The sequence below is a fragment of the Panthera uncia genome, chromosome X, assembly GCF_023721935.1.
Source record: "Panthera uncia isolate 11264 chromosome X, Puncia_PCG_1.0, whole genome shotgun sequence".
Classification (NCBI taxonomy): domain Eukaryota; kingdom Metazoa; phylum Chordata; class Mammalia; order Carnivora; family Felidae; genus Panthera; species Panthera uncia.
In genome coordinates this window covers 57160060-57179108 of record NC_064817.1, presented here as the reverse complement: position 1 = coordinate 57179108, position 19049 = coordinate 57160060, and the positions used below count along the sequence as shown (strand labels likewise).

The 19049-nt window shown below is 36.5% G+C and overlaps 1 long non-coding RNA gene across 2 annotated transcripts in view; it reads left to right on the top strand.

Moving 5' to 3' along the window:
- Window positions 1-19049, top strand: part of LOC125931769 (uncharacterized) — a 134938-nt gene that overhangs the window by 62522 nt on the left and 53367 nt on the right. Inside the window, exon 7 of one of the 2 annotated variants that reach the window (XR_007460484.1) lies at window positions 9404-17685. The exons of the other annotated variant lie outside the window; for it this stretch is intronic. This is a non-coding gene — a long non-coding RNA (uncharacterized LOC125931769). Of the gene's footprint in view, window positions 1-9403; window positions 17686-19049 lie in introns of those variants that run through there. 2 annotated transcript variants of the gene reach the window in all.

The following is a 19049-nucleotide window of genomic DNA, read 5'->3' as shown; positions in this document are numbered from 1 at the left end:
ACATTTTTAAAAACTGGTAGATCTAAAAGATCTGTCATGATCCTTACACTGTGTAATCTCCCCTTAACTGTGGGCAAGATCTGTCTTGCTTCTAACCAATAGGGAATGGCAAAGTTGATGGGATGCTGCTTCCGTGAAAATGTTACATAATATTACACATACACTTAAAAATAGCCTCAAAATATACAAAATAGTAATAGAAGTCCATGGAGAAATTGAAAAACTCCAAGTGAGTGAAATTCAACACCCTTTCTATTATGAGAAATCACATCTACAAATCAACAGCATACAAAGATTTAAACAACCCAACTCACAAGCCTCACCAAATGGAAATATATGCACTCTGCTTTGAAGAATTACAGAAATAATTCATCTGAAGCATATTTGCAATAGTTACAAGAATTGATTCTGCATTAGATCAGACAAAAATTATTCACTAATAATTGGCATTGATATTGGCATTGTAAGATTCATGTTGTCTTCCCACACTGCAATTAAGTTCTATATTAACAAAAAAGGTAAATAAGTCATTTACATGTATTTCATAATTTAAAGCACATTTCTAAATATGGTATTTGTCTTTCTCTGATTGGCTTATTTCATTTAGCATTATACTCTCTAGCTCCATCCATGTTGCAAATGGCAAGATTTCATTCTTTTTAATGGCTGAATAATATTCTGTTGTGTATATATACCATATTTTCTTTGTCCATTCATGTGTGGATGGATACTTGTGTTGCTTCCATATCTTAGCTATTGCAAATAATGCTGTGATAAACAGGGGTGCACATATCTTTTTGAATTGGTGTTCTCATTTTATTTGGGTAAATATCCAGTAGTGGAATTACTGGATTATGTGGTAATTCTATTTTTAATTTTTTGAGGAGCATTTATACTGTTTTCCACTATTGTTGCACCAGCTAGTTTTCCTGCCAAAAGTGCATCACAGTTCCTTCTGTATATCAAATAAGAAATCATGAGGTACATCTTAAAATATAATGATAATGAAAACACATTAAAAACGTGTGAGACGTGGTGAAAGCACGTTTCAAGGGAAATTTATAGCCTTAACTACTTCTATCAGAAGAGAAAAGAGGGTGAAAATTAGCTTAGTATTCAAGCTAAGAATATAGTAAGAACATTAGGGAAAAAAGGAGGTATTAAAAGTAAAAGCATCAATTCATGAAATAGGAAACAAAGCTACATTAAAGAAGATCAACAAAACCCTACATTTGTTTCTTTTATAAAACTAATAAAATACAAGGTGCCTGGCTGGCTCAGTCGGTGGAGCATGTGACTCTTGATCTCAGGGTTGTGAGTTAAGCCCCATGTTGGGTGTAGAGATTACTTTTAAGAAATAACAAAATCTTTAAACAAAATCAACAAATGTTTGGCTGACTCATCAATATTTAAAAAAGATATATAGAAGTAATATGAAAAAAGGGGGGAACTTAAAGATTTGAAAGATCGGGGAACAGTACTAACAATTCATGCCAATAGTATTGAAAATCTAGAGGAAATAGGCAAATTCCTACAAAAATGTAACTTAACAAAACTGACAATAAAAATTAGAAAGTTTGTATAGTCACATAAAATATTAAGTAGTTGCTCAAATCTTCCTCAAGACCCAACTATATGCTTTCTACCAGAAACTCTATTTAGATAAAAATGCATAGATAAGTTATACTATGCAACCATTATTCAAAAGAAAGTTTGAAAGCTATATTGACATCAAAAAGTAGACTTCAGAAGAGGGAATATTCTCAGGATAAAGAAGGACATTACATAGTGATGAGGACAATTTACCAAGAAGACATAACAATACCTGAAGCAAAATCTGACAGAACTGCAAGGAAACACAGGCAAATCCACAATTATGTTTGGAGATTCCAATACTTTTAAGAATTAACAGAACAATTAGCTAAAAAGTTAGTAAGAATAGATCTAGGGATACCTCGGTGACTCTTGATTTTGGCTAGGGTCATGATCCCAGGGTTGTGGAATCAAGCCCCACACTGGGTGTGTAGCCTGCTTGAGATTCTCTCTCTCCCTCTGCCCCTCTCCCCTGCTCAAAGGTGCTCTCTCTAAGATTAAAAAAAAAGAATTAAAAAAAAGAATAGATCTAAACAACACCAGAATCAACTTATAACTGACATTTGTATGACACTATACCAATCAGAAGTAGAATTCATATTGTTGCAATTTCACATGGGATGCTCACCATGATAAACTATATCCTAATTCATAAAATAAACTAACAGACTAGCTTCTTTTATTTAGCAATATAAATTTAAATTTCTTCCATGTCTCTTCGTGGTTTGATACCTCATTTCTTTTTATCCCTGAATAACGTTCCATTTCTTGGATGAATCTCAGTTTAACCATTCACCTGTTATGGGACATCTTGATTGTTTCCAATTTGGGGCCATTATTTAAAAAGCTGCTATAAGCATTCATATGTGCATTTTGTGTAATCATATGTTTTCACTCATTTGGATAAATGCCTAGAAGGGCAATTTCTGTATGACATGGTAAGTCTATGTTTACTTTTATAAGAAACTGCCAAACCATCTTCCAAAGTGACGATACCATTTTATATTCCCCCCAGAATGAGTTCCTCTTGCTCCAAATCCTTGATGATAGCTGGTATTGCCAGTATTTAGGATTTTAGCCATTCTAGCAGATGTGTAATAATATCTAGTTGTTTTGATTTGCAATTCCCTAATGACATAATGCTGAGCATCTTTTCATATGCTTATTTTCCATACGTATATTTTCTATGGTAAGATGTCTGTTCAGATTTTTTTCCCACTTTAAAATCAAGTTGTTCATTTTCTTATTGTTGAGATTTAAGGGTTCTTTGTACATTCTGGACAACAGTTATTTATCAGGTATATCTTTTGCAAATATTTTCTCCCAGTTTATGGCTTATCTATACATTTTCTTGACAGTGTCCTTTGCAGGGAAGAAATTTTTAATCTTAATAAAGTCCAATGTATCACTTCTTTCTTTCATGAATTATGCCTTTGCCATTATATCTAAAAAGCCATTGTCAAACGAAGCCTATCTAGATTTTCTTCTCTTATCTTCTAGAAGTTTTATACTTTTGCATTTCACATATGGGTCTATGATCCATTTTGAATAAAGTTTTGTGGGGCATGTAAGTCTGTGTTTAGCTCTCCATCAAGGCTTACCATATCTCACCTGGCTGCCTACATTTCTTCTGCCCTCCAATTCCAAGTCAAAAAGATCAAATTCCTGGTGAGTGCAGCCCAGAGTGTAAGGGTTCTTTTCCTTTATCCAGTCCCTGTTTATAGGATGGAGATTCTACTCCAGATGTGTCAGGACTAGAACACTGCAACTCTGGCTTCTCACCCTTGCCCCAGCTGTTTCATGGGGTGGAGGTTTAACACGGAGAGAAAAAGCCTAGAAGTTAAGAGACTGCCACTCCACCCAGTACCCATAGTAGTTTTTCAGAGAGTTTTCCCGGAGGTAGAGACAGTCCATAAGAAAAATGAACTCTAAAGCTATACCCAAGGCAAATGACTATTTGAAACAGAGTGTAGGAAGCTCAAGTCTAAGGGCACTCTTGAAATAATTATTTTCTCCCATTTAAGAGAAGAGGCTATACCATAGGCCAGCTAATTTGCCAGAGAAACCAGGGAAAGACAGAGCTAAAAAGAACTTTTCTGGAAGTAGAACAAACTACAAAGATAGTTTCAAACTCTACCTTTGTGAATCTAATTAAATCAGACTGCTAAGCAATCTATGCTTCACAGCATTGTTGAAAACATTGTAACAGTCAGCTAGTAATTAGTGGATACTAATAGGTGAAGTATAATAACATATAGAGCAAACATCTGAAAAGATAAATCAGAAAAAGGTAGTCAGGGGCACCTGGGTGGCTCAGTCCGTTAAGCATCAACTTTTGGTTTCGGTTCAGGTCATGATCTCACGATTCATGAGTTCAAGCCCCACATCAGGCTTCACGCTGACAGTGCAGAGCCTGCTCAGAATTTTCTCTCTCCCTCTCACTCTCTCAGCCCCTCCTCTGCTCACCCTCTCTCAAAATAAATCTTTAAAAATGTTAAAAAGAAAAAGAGATAGTCAAAGAGAGCACTGCTAAACTTTCTGAGATCCCAAGATAACTATGCATATACTCAAGTCTCCACCCTCTGAAGAACAATATCACATGCTTCACACCACAAAGAAATAGACTTTGCTAAATCATCTTAGCTGCAAAACAACAACAGCAACAACCAAGTAAAGAAGAATAAAAAGTCTTGCAGAGGGCTAGAGGTTAAGATCCAATGTTTAACATATTACCTGAGATGTCTAGTTTTCACAAAAATTGTGAGATATTCAAAGAAACAAGAACATGTAATCCATAAGCAGGAAAAAAAAAGTAGGCAACAAAAACTGCCTGTGAAAGAGAGCAGATGTCATGTTTAAGAGACAAAGACTTCAAAGTAACCATTAGTTCAAAGAAATTTATTTCCAAGTACTAAAGGAAACTGCTTAAAGAAATATAGGAAGGAGAGAATATTATGAAAAACTAGATGCCAACAAATTGGACAGCCTAGAAGAAATGGATAAATTCCTAGAAACATATAACCTGACAAAACTGAAATAAGAAGAAATAGAAAATTTGAACAGACCAAAAACAAGCAAAGAAATTGCATCAGTAATCTAAAAACTCCCAACAAACAAAAGTCCATGACCAAATGGCTTCACAGGCAAATTCTACAAAACAATAAAAGTTATTGTCTATTCTTCTCAAACTATTCCAAAAAATAGAAAAGGAAGGAAAACTTCCAAATTCTTTCTATGAGGCCAAAACCAGGCAGAGAGACCAGAAAGAGAAAGACAGGCCAATGTCTCTGATGAATATGAATGCAAAATTTCTTAGTAAAATACTAGAAAACCAAATATAGCAATACATTAAAAAATCATTCACCACAATCAAGTGGGATTTATGTCTGGGTCACAAGGGTGGTTTAGTATTCATGAATCAATCAACATGATATATCACAGCAAAGGATAAGAACCATATGATCACTTCAATAGATGCAGAAAAAGCATTTAACAAAGTACAACATCCATTCATGATAAAAAGCCTCAACAAAGTAGATTTTAGAGGGAAATTACTTCAACATAATGAAGACCATATATGAAAAATTCACAGCTAATATCATCCTAAATGGGGAAAAACTGAAAGCTTTTCCTCCATGGTCAGGAACAAGATGAGGTTGTCCACTCTCACCACTTTTATTCAACATAGTACTGGAAGACCTAGTCTCAGCAATCAGACAACAAAAAGAAATAAAATACATCCAAATTAGCAAGGAAGAAGTAAAACTTGCACTATTTGCAGATGACATGATACTATACATAGAAAACCTGAAAGACTCCATCAAAAAACTTCTAGAACTTATAAATGAATTCAGTAAAGTCACAGTATACAAAATAAATGCACAGAAATCTATTGCATCATTATGGGGTGCCTGGGTGGTTTGGTCAGTTAAGTATCGAACTCCTGGTTTTGGCTCAGGTCATGATTTCACAATTCTTGAGTTTGAGCCCCATGTCAAGCTCCTCTCTGACAGTATGGAGCCTGCATGAGATTCTCTCTCTCTCCCTCTCTCTGCCTCTCAGGCACAGACACACACTGTCTCTCAAAATAAGTAAATAAACTTAAAAATATTTTTAAAAATTCTGTTGTGTTTCTATACACCAATAATTAAGCAGCAGAAAGATAAATCAAGGAATCAATACCATTTATAATTGCACCAAAAAATACCTAGGAATAAACCTAACCAAATAGGTGAAAGATCTGTACTCTGAAAACTATAAAACATTCATGAAAGGAATTGAAGATGACACAAAGAAATGGAAAAAACATTCTATGCTCATGGATTGGAAGAACAAATAGTGTTAAAAATGTCTATATTACCCAAAGCAATCTATACATTTAATGCAGTCCCTCTGAAAATACCAACAGCAATTTCCACAGAGCTAGAACAAACAACTCTAAAATTTGTATGAAATCACAAAAGACACCAAATAGCCAAAGCAAACTTGGAAAACAAAGCTGGAGGCAACACAATTCTGAACCTCAAGTTATATTACAAAGCTGAGGTGACCAAAACAATATTGTACTGGCACAAAAATAGACACATTGATCAATAGAACAGAATAGAAAACCCCAAAATGAACCCACAACTATATGGTCAATTAATCTTCCACAAAGCAGAAAAGAATATCCAATGGAAAAAAGACAGTCCCTTCAATAAATGGTATTGGGAAAACTGGACAGCAACATTTAAAAGAATGAAACTGGATCACTCTCTTACACCATACACAAAAATAAATTCAAGATGGATTAAAGACCTAAATGTGAGACAGGAAACCGTTAAAATCCAAAAGGAGAACATAGGCAGTAACCTCTTTGACACTGCCTACAGCAACTTCTTACTTGACATGTATCCTGAGGCAAGGAAAATAAAAACAAAAATAAACTATTGAGACAATATCAAAAAGCATCTGCACAGTGAAAAAAAACAACAAAACTAAAAGTCAACCTATGGAATGGGAGTAGGTATCTGCAAATGAAATATCTGATAAAGTGTAAGTACCCAAAAAATATAAAGAACTTATCAAACTCAACACCCAAAAAACAAAGAATCGAGTTTAAAATGGTCAGAAGACATGAACAGACATTTTCCCAAAGACATAGAGATGGCTAACAGATACATGAAAAGATGCTCAACATCACTCATCATCAGGGTAGGACAAATCAAAACTACAAGGAGATATCACCTCACAGTAGTCATAATGGCTAAAATCAACAACAAAAGACACAACAGGTGTTTGTGAGGATTTAAAGAAAGGGGAACCCCCCCAAAGAAAGAAAGGGGAGCCCTCTTGCACTTTTGGGAATAAAGACTGGTGCAGCCACTGTGGAAAATAGTATGGAGTTTCCTCAAAAAGTTAAAAATAGAGCGACACACTATGATCCAGCAATTACACTGCTAGATATTTACCTAAAGGATACAAAAATACTAATTTGAAGGGATACATGCACCCTGATGTTTACAGCAGCATTATCAACGATAGCCAAATTATGGAAAGAGCCTAAATGTCCACTGATTGATGAATGGATAAAGAAGATGTGTTATACAATGGAATATTACCCATGAAAAAAATGAAATCTTGCCTTTTGGAATGATAAAGATGGAGCTAGAGAGTATTATGCTAAGTGAAATAAGTCAGAGAAAGACAAATATATGATTTCACTAATACCTGGAATTTTTTAAAAAATCAATCATAGGGGAGGGAGAGAAACCATGAAACAGACTCTTAACTATAGAGAACAAACTGCTGGAGAGGTGGATGGGAAGATGTTAAATAGGCGATGTGGGTCCTTATTGTGATGAGGACCAAGTGTCCTATGTAAGTGTTGAATGACTAAATGGTACACTGTATGTTAACTAACTAATTTAAATAAAATCTATGAAAATAAAAAGTAAAAGAGCTGAATGAAGGAGAAGAGAAGGTGGTGGAGCAGCATGGAGACCCTCAGCTTGTCTTGTCCCTGAAATGCAGCTAGATCAGCACCAAACCATTTTGCACACCTAGAAAATTAATCTGAGGATTAATACAACAATTTGCATAACTTGAGCCACAGAACTCAGCAGGTATGCAGTGCAGAGAGGTTAACTGGGGGAGAGAAAAGCCTCAGAGGGTAGGGAGCTGTTTTTGCGGAGAGAACAAAGAAAGGAAGAGAGTAGGGCATATCGGGAGAGTGCAAGAAAAACACTCCCCTGAAAGTAGCTGGAAAGAAAGAGATAGAAAGAGTGAAAACACTCACAGGGGACTGAACAAGAAATCTATTCCCCAAAACCAGTGACAGGAAGAAAGGAGAGGGTTTCACTACCACCAGGATTCTATAAACAGGGGGTGCAGAGTCTGAAGTTCCAGAGCTCAATGCCTGGCAGTGCTTTGGTGAAGAAATAGGGTGAATCCCCATGAGCAGGCAGCGGAGTCTGAGGGTCTGAGTGCCACACGGGGAGAAGAGATTCCCCTTATTGGAGAGCATTTGGTAGAGGCCATATGGCCTCCCCATAGGCAAAGATCTAAGTGGACCACGGAAAGCAGCCAAGTTTGCTGATAATGGGACAAGGACACTAGAGGACAGTGAACCCTGGCACTGGCTGTGAGTTGTGATTTGGCATAATCTCTGAACCTCTGCTGCTATGTGATAGCGTGAAGATTTTCTGTGACAAGCTGGCAACCAACCATTGCTCAATGAGACCCTTCCCCAGAGTCATCACAGGTCCAAGCCACAGGGGTCTCTGAAGTGTGGGGTCTTGAAACACAACCCCATCTGACATAAAACTCTGTGGAGGGAGGTGCTGCCAGGGTGGTGGACGGCTTGGACAGGGACAGGGTAGAGGCAGGGAGTAAATGGATGCCTGAGACAGAGGGGTGATTGTGGGTCGCTAAAAACCCAAAGTTCCTGTGTCAGACTAGGGAGTTGGGTGAAGCCACTTCCACCTCTCCCACGCACATGCATGCACACCAGACTGATCCACCCCAGTAAGGTAAGCAGCGCCACCTAGTGGAGAATAGAGCCATTATACCAAGCCCCACCCAATTGTGCCCTCCAGGCACATCCCCTAGAAGACCAGCATGAGTCCCTCCACCTGCTTAGTGTACAGAGTGCTTCATAGTTTGAGTTCAAGGGGAAACTGTATGTAACTTCATTTGGATTTCATTCTGTTTGCTGGTTCGTTTATTCCATTTTTTAAAAATTGTTTTAATGTTTATTTTTGAGACAGAGTATGAGTGGGAGAGGGACAGAGAGAGGGAGACACAGAATCTGAAGCAGACTCCAGGCTCTGAGCTGCCAGCACAGAGCCCGACATGGGGCTCGAACCCATGAACTGTGAGACCATGACCTGAAGTCAGACACTCAACTGACTGAGCCACCCAGGCGCCCCCATTCCATGTTTTTTTGCTTCTATTTTTGTTTACATTGTTTTTGTTGTTTTTTTTTCTTTTTCTTTTTCATGGATACAGAAAGGGAAATTTTTAATTTTCTTTTTTTAATTTTTAAATTTTTTTTCTATTATTTTTTACTTTATTCTTTGTTTCTCTTAAATTTTTTCTTCTATTTCATTTTATTACATTTTATTCTATATTATTATATAAATATTTTTTTATTTTTTCTTACTTTTTTTCTTTTTCTTTTCTTTCCCATTTTTCTCTACTCTATCAAACCTCTTTCAACAATCACACAAAAACACACCTAGATTCTAGCTTCCTTTATTTGATTTTTTGTTTGGCTTTTAATTTTTTAATTTTAAGTTTTAATTTTATTAATATTTTTCTTCCTCCAAAGTGACAAAATGAAGGAATTCACCCCAAAAGAAAGAACAGGAAGAAATGACAGCCAGCAGCTTAATCAACACAGATGTAAGCAAGATGTCTGAACTAGAATTTAGAACCACGATACTAAGAATAGTAGCTGGAGTTGAAGAAAGCCTAGAAACCTTTTCTGTGGAGATAAAAGAAGTAAATCTAGTCAGGACGAAAATAAAATTGCTATAAACGAGATGCAATCTTGAGTGTATGCCAAGATGACAATAATGGATGAAGCAGAGCAGCGAATCCGCTATAAAGAAAAAAATTGTGGAAAATAATGAAGCAGGAAAAAGAGGGAAACAAAGGCAAAGAGCACAATACAAGACTTAGAGAACTCAGTGACTTATTAAAAAGGAATAACATCCAAATCATAGGAACATAGGAGTTGAAAAGAAAGAAAAAGGGTCAGTGAGCAAATTATAGCAGAAACCTTTCCTAATCTGGGAAAGGACACAGACATCAAAATCCAAGAATCACAGAGAACTCCCATTAGATTAAACAAAAACCAACCATCAAAAAGGCATATCCTAGTCAAATTCACAAAATACATAGACAAGGAAAGAATTATAAAACCAACAAGGGAAGGGTGCCTGGGTGGCTCAGTCAGTAAGCATCCGACTTCAGCTCAGATCATGATCTTCTGGTCTATGAGTTCAAACCCTGCATCGGGCTCTGTGCTGACAGCTCAGAGCCTGGATCCTGCTTTGGATTCTGTATCTCCCTCTCTCTCTGCCCCTCCACCAGTCGCACTCTATGTCTCTTTCTCGCTCTCAAAAGTAAATAAACAATTACAAATTAAAAACAACAAGGGAAAAAAATCCTTAACCTATAAGCGAAGACAGTTCACGTTCACAGCAGACCTATCCATAGAAACTTGGCAGGCCAGAAGGGAGTGGCAGGATATATTCAACATGCTGAATCAGGAAAATGTGCAGCCAAGAATTCTTTATACAGCAGGGCTGTCATTCAAAATAGAAGGAGATAAAGTGTTTCCCAGATAAACAAAAACTAAAGGAGTTCATGATCACTTAACTAGCCCTGCAAAAAATTTTAAGGAGGACTCTTTGAGTGGAGAAAAGACAAAACAAAACAAAAAAGTCAAAAGCACTACAGACAACACAATGGCACTAAATTCATAACTTTCAGTACTCGCTCTAAATGTCAATGTACTAAACGCTCCAATCAAAAGACATAGGGTATCAGCATGGATAAGAAAACAAGGCCCATCTATATGCTGCTTACAATAGACCCATTTTAAACCTAAAGACACCTGTAGATTGAAAGTAAGGGGGTGGAGAACCATCTATCATGCTAATGATTGTCAGAAGAAAGCTGGAGTAGCCATACCTATATCAGACAAAATATTTTAAAATAAAGGCTGTAACAAGTGATGAAGAAGGGCATTATATCATAATCACGGGGTGTATCCACCAAGAAGACCTAACAATGGTAAATATTTATGCCCTCAACTGAAAGCCCCTGAATATATAAATCATTAATTACAAACATAAAGAAACTCATTGATAATAATACCATCATTAGTAAGAGACTTCAACACCCCACTTGGAACAATGAACAAATCATCTAAGCAGAAAATCAACAAGGAGACATGGCTTTGAATGACATGCTGGACTCGATGGACTTAACAGATAAATTCAGAACACTTCATCCTAAAGAAGCAGAATACAAATTTTACTCGAGTGCACATGGGACATTCTCCAGAATAGATCACATACTGGGACACAAATCAGCCCTCAATAATACAAAAAAGGTCGAGGTCATACCATGCATATTTTCAGACCACAACACTATGAAACTTGAAATCAACCACAAGAAAAAATTTGGAAAGACAATGAATACTTGTAGATTAAAGAACATCCTACTAAAGAATGAATGGATCAACCAATAAATTAAAGAGGACATTAAAAAGTACATGGAAGCCAATGAAAAGGAAACCACGACAGCCCAAAAGCTCAGGGATGTGGCAAAGGTGGTCAGAAGAGGGAAGTATATAGCAATCCAGCCCTTCCTAAAGAAGGAAGAAAAGTCTCAAATACATAACCTAACCTTAGACCTAAAAGAGCTGGGTAAAGAACAGCAAATAAAGCCCAAAACCAACAGAAGAAGGAAATAATAAGGATAAGAGCAGAAATCAATGATATCAAAATCACAAAAACAGAACAGATCAATGAAACTAGGAGCTGGTTTTTTGAAAGAATTAACCAAATGGACAAAGCCCTGGCCAGATTGATCAAAAAGAAAAAGGAAAGGACCCAAAGTAATAAAATCACAAATGAAAGAGGAGAGATCACAACAAACACCACAGAAATACAAACAACAATAAGAGAATATTAGGAGAAATTATATGCCAAGAAGTTGGGGAATCTGGAAGAAATGCACAAATTCCTAGAACATATAAACTACCAAAATTGAAACAGGAAGAAATAGAAAATTTAAACAGACCCATAATCAGTAAAGAAATTGAATCAGTAATCAAAAATCTCCCAAAAAATAGGAGACCAGAGCCAGGTGACTTTCCAGGGGATTTCTACCAAACATTTAAGAAAGAGTAACACCTACTCTTTTGCAGCTGTTCCAAAATATAGAAATGGAAGGAAAACTGCCAAACTCATTCTATGAGTCCAGTATTACTTTGGTTCCAAAACCAAAGACCCCACTAAAAAGGAGAACTACAGAACAATTTCCCTGATGAACATGGATGAAAAAATGCTCAACAAGATACTAGCAAACCGGATCCAACAATACATTAAAAGAATTATTCACCATGATCCAGTGGGATTTATTCCTGTAATGCAGAGCTGTTTCAATATCTGCAAATCAATGTGATACATCACATGAATAAAAGAAAGGATAAGAACCACATGATCCTCTCAACAGTTGCAGAGAAAGCAATTGACAAAATACAGCATCCTTTATTAACAAAAACCCTCAAGAAAGTAGAGATAGAGGGATCATACCCCAAGATCATAAAAGCCATATACAAAAAAACCATATACAAAAGACCTGGAGCTAGTATCATCCTCAATGGGGAAAAGTTGAGAGCTTTTCCATTAAGGTCAGGAACATGACAGGGATGTCCATGCTCACTGCTATTCAACATAGTGTTGGAAGTCCTATCCTGAGCAGACAACACAAAGAAATAAAAGGCATCCAAATCAACAAGGAGGAAGTCAAACTTTCATTCTTCGCAGATGACATGATACTCTATATGGAAAACACAAAAGACTCCACCAAAAACTTGCTAGAACAGATACATGAATTCAACAAGGTTGCAGGATATAAAATCAATGTAGAGAAATCAGGTGCATTTCTATACACCAATAATGAAGCAACAGAGAGGGAAATCAAGGAATTGATCCCATTTACAGTTGCACCAAAACCCATAAAATACCTAGAAATAAACCTAATTGAAGAGGTAAAAAAACTATATGCTGAAAACTATAGAAAGGTTATGAAAGAAATGAAGACACCAAAAAATGGAAAAATATTCCATGCTTATGGATTGGAAGAACAAATATTGTTAAAATGTAGATACTACTCAAAGCAATCTATGTATTCAATGAATTCCTATTAAAATAACAGTAGAATTCTTCACAGAGCTAGAACAAATAATTCTAAAATTTATATGGAACCAGAAAAGACATTGAATGGCCAAAGAAATCCTGAAAAAGAAAACCAAAGCTGGAGGCATCATAATTCCGGACTTCAAGCTGTATTACAAAGCTGTAACCATCAAGACAGTATGGTATTAACACAAAACAGACAGACCAGTGGAACAGAATAGGGAACCCAGAAATGGACCCACAAATGTAAGACCAACTAATCTTTGATAAATTGGGAAAGAATATCCAATGGAAATAACAGTCTCTTCAGGAAATGGTTCTGGGAAAACTGGACAGTGACATTTAGAGGAAAGAACCTGGACCGCTTTCTTAAAACATACACAAAAATAAACTCAAAATGGATGACAGACCCAAACATGAGACAAGAAGCCATTAAAATCCTAGAGAAAACAGGCAACAACCTCTTTGACCTCAGCCACATCAACTTCGTACTTGACGTGTCTTTAGAGGCAAGGGAAACAAAAGCAAAAATGAACTATTGGGGCCTCATCTAGATAAAAAGCTTCTGCACAGTGAAGGATACAATTAGCAAAACTAAAAGGCAACCAACAGAACGGGAGAAGACATTTGCAAATGACATATCAGATAAAGGGTTAGTATCCAAAATCTAAAAATAAACTTACCAAGCTCAACATCCAAAAAACAAATACTCCACTGAAGAAATGGGTAACGACATGAATAGACACTTCTCTAAAGAAAACATCCAGATGACTAACAGACACATGAAAAAAATGCTCAACATCATTCATCTTTAGGGAAATACAAAGCAAAACCTCTATGAGATACCACCTCACACCTGTCAGAGTGACTAAAATTAACAACTCAGGCAACAACAGATGTTGGTGAGGATGTGGAGAAAGGGAACCCTTTTACACTGCTAGTGGGAATGCAAACTGATGCAGCTACTCTGGAGAACAGTCAGGAGGTTCCTCAAGAAACTACAAATAGAACTATCCTATGACCCAACAATTGCATTACTAGGTATTTATCCAAGGGATACAGGTGTGCTGTTTCGAAGGGACACATGCACCCCAATGTTTATGGCAGCACTATCAACAATCGCCAAAGTATGGAAAGTGCCCAAATGTCCATCGACTGATGAATGGATAAAGAAGAAGTTGGTATGTATGCACAATGGAATATTACTCAGCAATCAAAAAGAATAAAATCTTGACAATTGCAACTACATGGATAGAACTAGAGTGTATTGTGCTAAGCAAAATAAGTCAGAGAAAGACAAATAGCATATGATGTCACTCATATGGAATTTAAGATATGAAACAGATTAACATAAGGGAAGAGAAGTAAAAATAATACAAAACAGAGAGAGAGGTCAACCATAAGAGTCTCTTAAATACAGAGAACAAATTGAGGGTTGCTGGATGGGTGTTAGGTGGGGGGGATGAGATAAATGGGCAAGGGGCATTAAGGAGGACATTTGTTGCAATGAGCACTGGGTGTTATATTTAAGTGATGAACCACTAAATTCTATTCCTAAAATCATTATTATACTATATGTTAACTAACTTGGATTTAAATGTTTAAGAAAAGAATTTTTAAAAAGAGCCGAATGAAAAATGAATATATCTGTACTATTCCATTTATTCATTCATTCATTCATTCATTCATAATTAACATACAATGTTATATCAGTTTCAGGTGTACAATATAATGATTCAACAATTCTACAGATTACTTAGTGCTCATCGTAAGTGTTCTCTTAATCCTCTTGACCTATTGACCCAACCACCTCCCCTTGGGCAACCACCAATTTATTCTATATATAAGAGTCTGGTATTTTGTTTCTCCTCTTTCTTTCTCTGTCTCTCTCTGTCTCTCTCTCTGTCTTTTTAATTAGGCTTCATGACCATCAATCACCCCAAAGCAGGGTGAACCCATGACCCTGAGATCAAGAGTCGGACGCTCAACCAACTGATTAACCCAGGCGCCCCTGTTTCTCTTTTTTTCCTTTGTTCATTTGTGTTTTTTTTTCTTAAACTCCACTTGTGAGTGAAATCATATGGTATTTGTCTTTCTGACTGACTTATATCACTTAGCATTGTACCCTGCAGATCCATCCGTGTTGTTACAAATGGCAAGATATTCATTCTTTCTTATGACTAATATTCCATTATATATATATATATATATATATATATATATATACACCACATCTTAACCTAGGTTGCTACCATATCTTGGCTATTATAAATAATGCTGCAAGAAACATAGGACTGCATATATCTTTTCAAATTAGAGTTTTTATTTTCTTTGGGTACATTGTTTTCTAATCATATAATTATTTAAATGAGAACTATTCTATACTGATCAGAAATGGGTCAATGGTTACCAGTGGATATGTGGGGGTGTTGTTGAAGGCATTACAAATGCACAAGAGAACAGTTTTCCTGATAATAGATGTGCTTATTATCTTGAATGTGATAGTCTTGCATATGTAAAAACTTATCAAATTGTACATTTTGAACATGTACATTTTGTTCTATGTCAATTCTACCTGTCAATTATGTTAATACCTATGCAAATTCTGGCATTAAAGAAAGCACCACTAAAGGGAAAAAAATGTCAAGAACTTGTATCCTAATTAAAATAACAATTTATCAACATTGGTGACTGAAATAACAAAGAAAGAAGAAAATGTGTAAGGTGCTAAAGTTGTTGCCTGGTGTTTTGATGCTTATAATGAAATGTGAAAAGAGAAACTAAAAGGAGTATTAATCATAAAGGAGTTTAGACCTAATTAATGGTTTAGAAATGTTTTAGCATCTCCTGAAGGTCAACTATGTTTAAGTTATGTCTTCCAAGTAAAGAGAAAATCCAAGATCCTGCCAGGAAAATATGGTCTCAAGGTGAAGCTGAAGCTATGGTGCTAAAATTCTTTGTTAAAGTATGAGAAAGACAAAATGTTGTGCCTCAGAATATTAAGCTGGACAAAGGCACTTTAAAAAGTTTAAGGGTGTGCCTGGGAGAGTATCTTCATCACACAATAGGGCTTTTAAGAAATGTAAAGACTATTATACAAAACTCCCAAAAGAAGACCAGGGTGAAACGGGGCTTAATGAAAGAGATTTCGGGGATTGGTGTTTCTTCATAGAATATCAAAAATAATTTTGAAAGAATTATGTTTCCAGACATATCACCAAATTTACTAACAAGGACAGAAACACCACAAAAAAGGAAAAAAAAGGACTTTGAACTCTCAAAACCTACTTAGCTGGACCACTTTCTTATACCATACACAAAAATAAATTCAAAATGGATGAAAGACCTAAATTTGAAACAAAACACCAATAAAATCCTAGAGGAGAACACAAAAAGCAACCTCTTTGACCTTGGCCATAGCAACTTCTTACTAGATATGTCTCCTGAGACAAGGGAAACACAACAAAATATGTACTATTGGGACCTCATCAAGATAAAAAGCTTCTGCACAGTGAAGGAAACAATTAACAAAATGAAAAAGGCAAGTTATAGAATGTGAGAAGATATATGCAAATGACGTATCAGATAAAGAGTTAGTACCCCAAATCCATGAAGAATTTACCAAACTCAACACCTCCCCAAATAATCTAGTTTTAAAAAGGGGCATAAGACATGAATAGACTTTTTCCCAAAGAAGACATAGAGACGGCTAACAGACACATGCAAAAATGCTCAACATCATTCATCATCAGGGAAATACAAATCAAAACGACAATGAGATACCACCTCACACCTGTCAGAATGGCAAATATTAACAACACAAGAAACAACAGGTGTTGGTGAGGATGCAGAGAAAGGGGAACCCTCTTGCAATATTGTTGGGAATGCAAGCTAGTGTGGCCACTCTGGTGAACAGTATGGAGGTTCCTCAAGAAACTAAAAATAGAACTACCCTATGATCCAGCAATTGCACTACTAGGTATTTATCCAAAGGATACAAAAATACTGATCCAAAGGGGCACATGCACCACAATGTTTATAACTGTATTATCAATAGCCAAATTATAGAAAGACCCCAAATGTCTATCAGTTGATGAATGGATGAAGATATAATACACACACACACACACACACACGCACACACACGCACACACACACACACACACACTGGACTATTACTCAGCCATCAAACAGAATGGAATATTACCATTTGCAATGATTCAGATGGAGTTAGAATTATGCTACAGGAAATAAGTCAGTAAGAGAAAGACAAACACCATATGATTTCACTCATATGGAAATTTAAGAAACAAAACAGATGAACATAGAAGGAAAAAAGAAGAAAACAAAACATAAATGACTATTAACTCTAGAGAACAAACTGCAGGTTCCTGGAGGGGAGGTGGGCAGGGATGAGCCAAATGGGTGATGGGTATTGAGGAGGTCATTTGTGATAAGCACTGGATGTTATATGTATAAGTGATGAATCATTAAATTCTATTCCTGAAACCAATATACACTATATGTTAACTAACTAGAATTTATTTTAACATAATTTATCCTCAAATTGGTTTCCATACAACATCCAGTGCTCATCCCAACAAGTGCCATCCTCGATGCCCATCACCCACTTTCACCTCTCCCCCAATCCCAATCAACCCTGTTTGTAACTTCCCCCCCCATGGTCTTAAGTTTCTCAAGATCCACATATGAGTGAAAACATATGGTATCTGTCTTTCTCTGACTGACTTATTTCACTTAGCATAATACCCTCCAGTTCCATCCACATTGCTGCAAATGGCCAGATTTCATTCTTTCTCGTTGCCAAGTAGTATTCCATTGTATATAAAAACCACATCTTCTTTCTTCATTGATCAGTTGATGGACATTTAGGCTCTTTCCATAATTTGGTTATCATTGAAAGTGCTGCTACAAACATTGGGGTATATGTGCCCCTATGCACCAGCACTCCTGTATCCCTGGGATAAATTCCTAGCAGACCTATTGCTGGATCATAGGGTAGTTCTGTTTTTAAATTTTTGAGGAAACTCCACACTGGTTTCCAGAGTGGCTGCACCAGTTAGCATTCCCATCAACAGTGCAAGAGGGTTCCCATTTCTCCGCATCCTCGCCAGCATCTATAGTCTCCTGATTTGTTCATTTTAGCCACTCTGACTGGCATGAGGTGGTATCTCAGTGTGGCTTTGATTTGTATTTCCCTGATGATGAGTGACGTTGAGCATCTTTTCATGTGTCTGTTGGTCATCTGGATGTCTTCTTTGCAGAAGTGTCTATTCATGTCTTCTGCCCATTTCTTCACTGGGTTATTTTTTGGGGGGGTGTGGAGTTTGGTGAGTTCTTTATAGATTTTATCCCTTGCCTTTGGAGATGTGTCAAGTAAGAAATTGCTGCGGCTGAGGTCAAAGAGGTTGTTGCCTGCTTTCTCCTCTAGGGTTTTGATGGTTTCCTGTCTCACATTCAGGTCTTTCATCCATTTTGAGTTTATTTTTGTGTATGGTGTAAGAAAGTGATCTAGTTTCATTCTTCTGCATGTTGCTGTCCAGTTCTCCCAACACCATTTGTTAAAGAGACGGTCTTTTTTCCATTGGATACTCTTTCCTGCTTTGTCAAAGATTAGTTGGCCATACATTTGTGGTTCCAGTTCTGGATTCTCTATTCTATTCCATTGGTCTATGTGTCTGTTTTTGTGCCAAAACCATACTGTCTTGATTACAGCTTTGTAACACAGGCTGAAGACTGGGATTGTGATGCCTTCTGTATGGTCTTCTTCTTAAATATTACTTTGATTATTCGGGGTCTTTTGTGGTTCCATACAAATTTTAGGATTGTTTGTTCTAGCTTTGAGAAGAATGCTGGTGCAATTTTGATTGGGATTGCATTGAATGTGTAGATTGCTTTGGGTAGTATAGACATTTTAACAATATCTATTCTTCCAATCCATGAGCATGGAATGTTTTTCCATTTCTTTGTGTCTTCTTCAATTTCCTTCATAAGCTTTCTATAGTTTTCAGCATACAT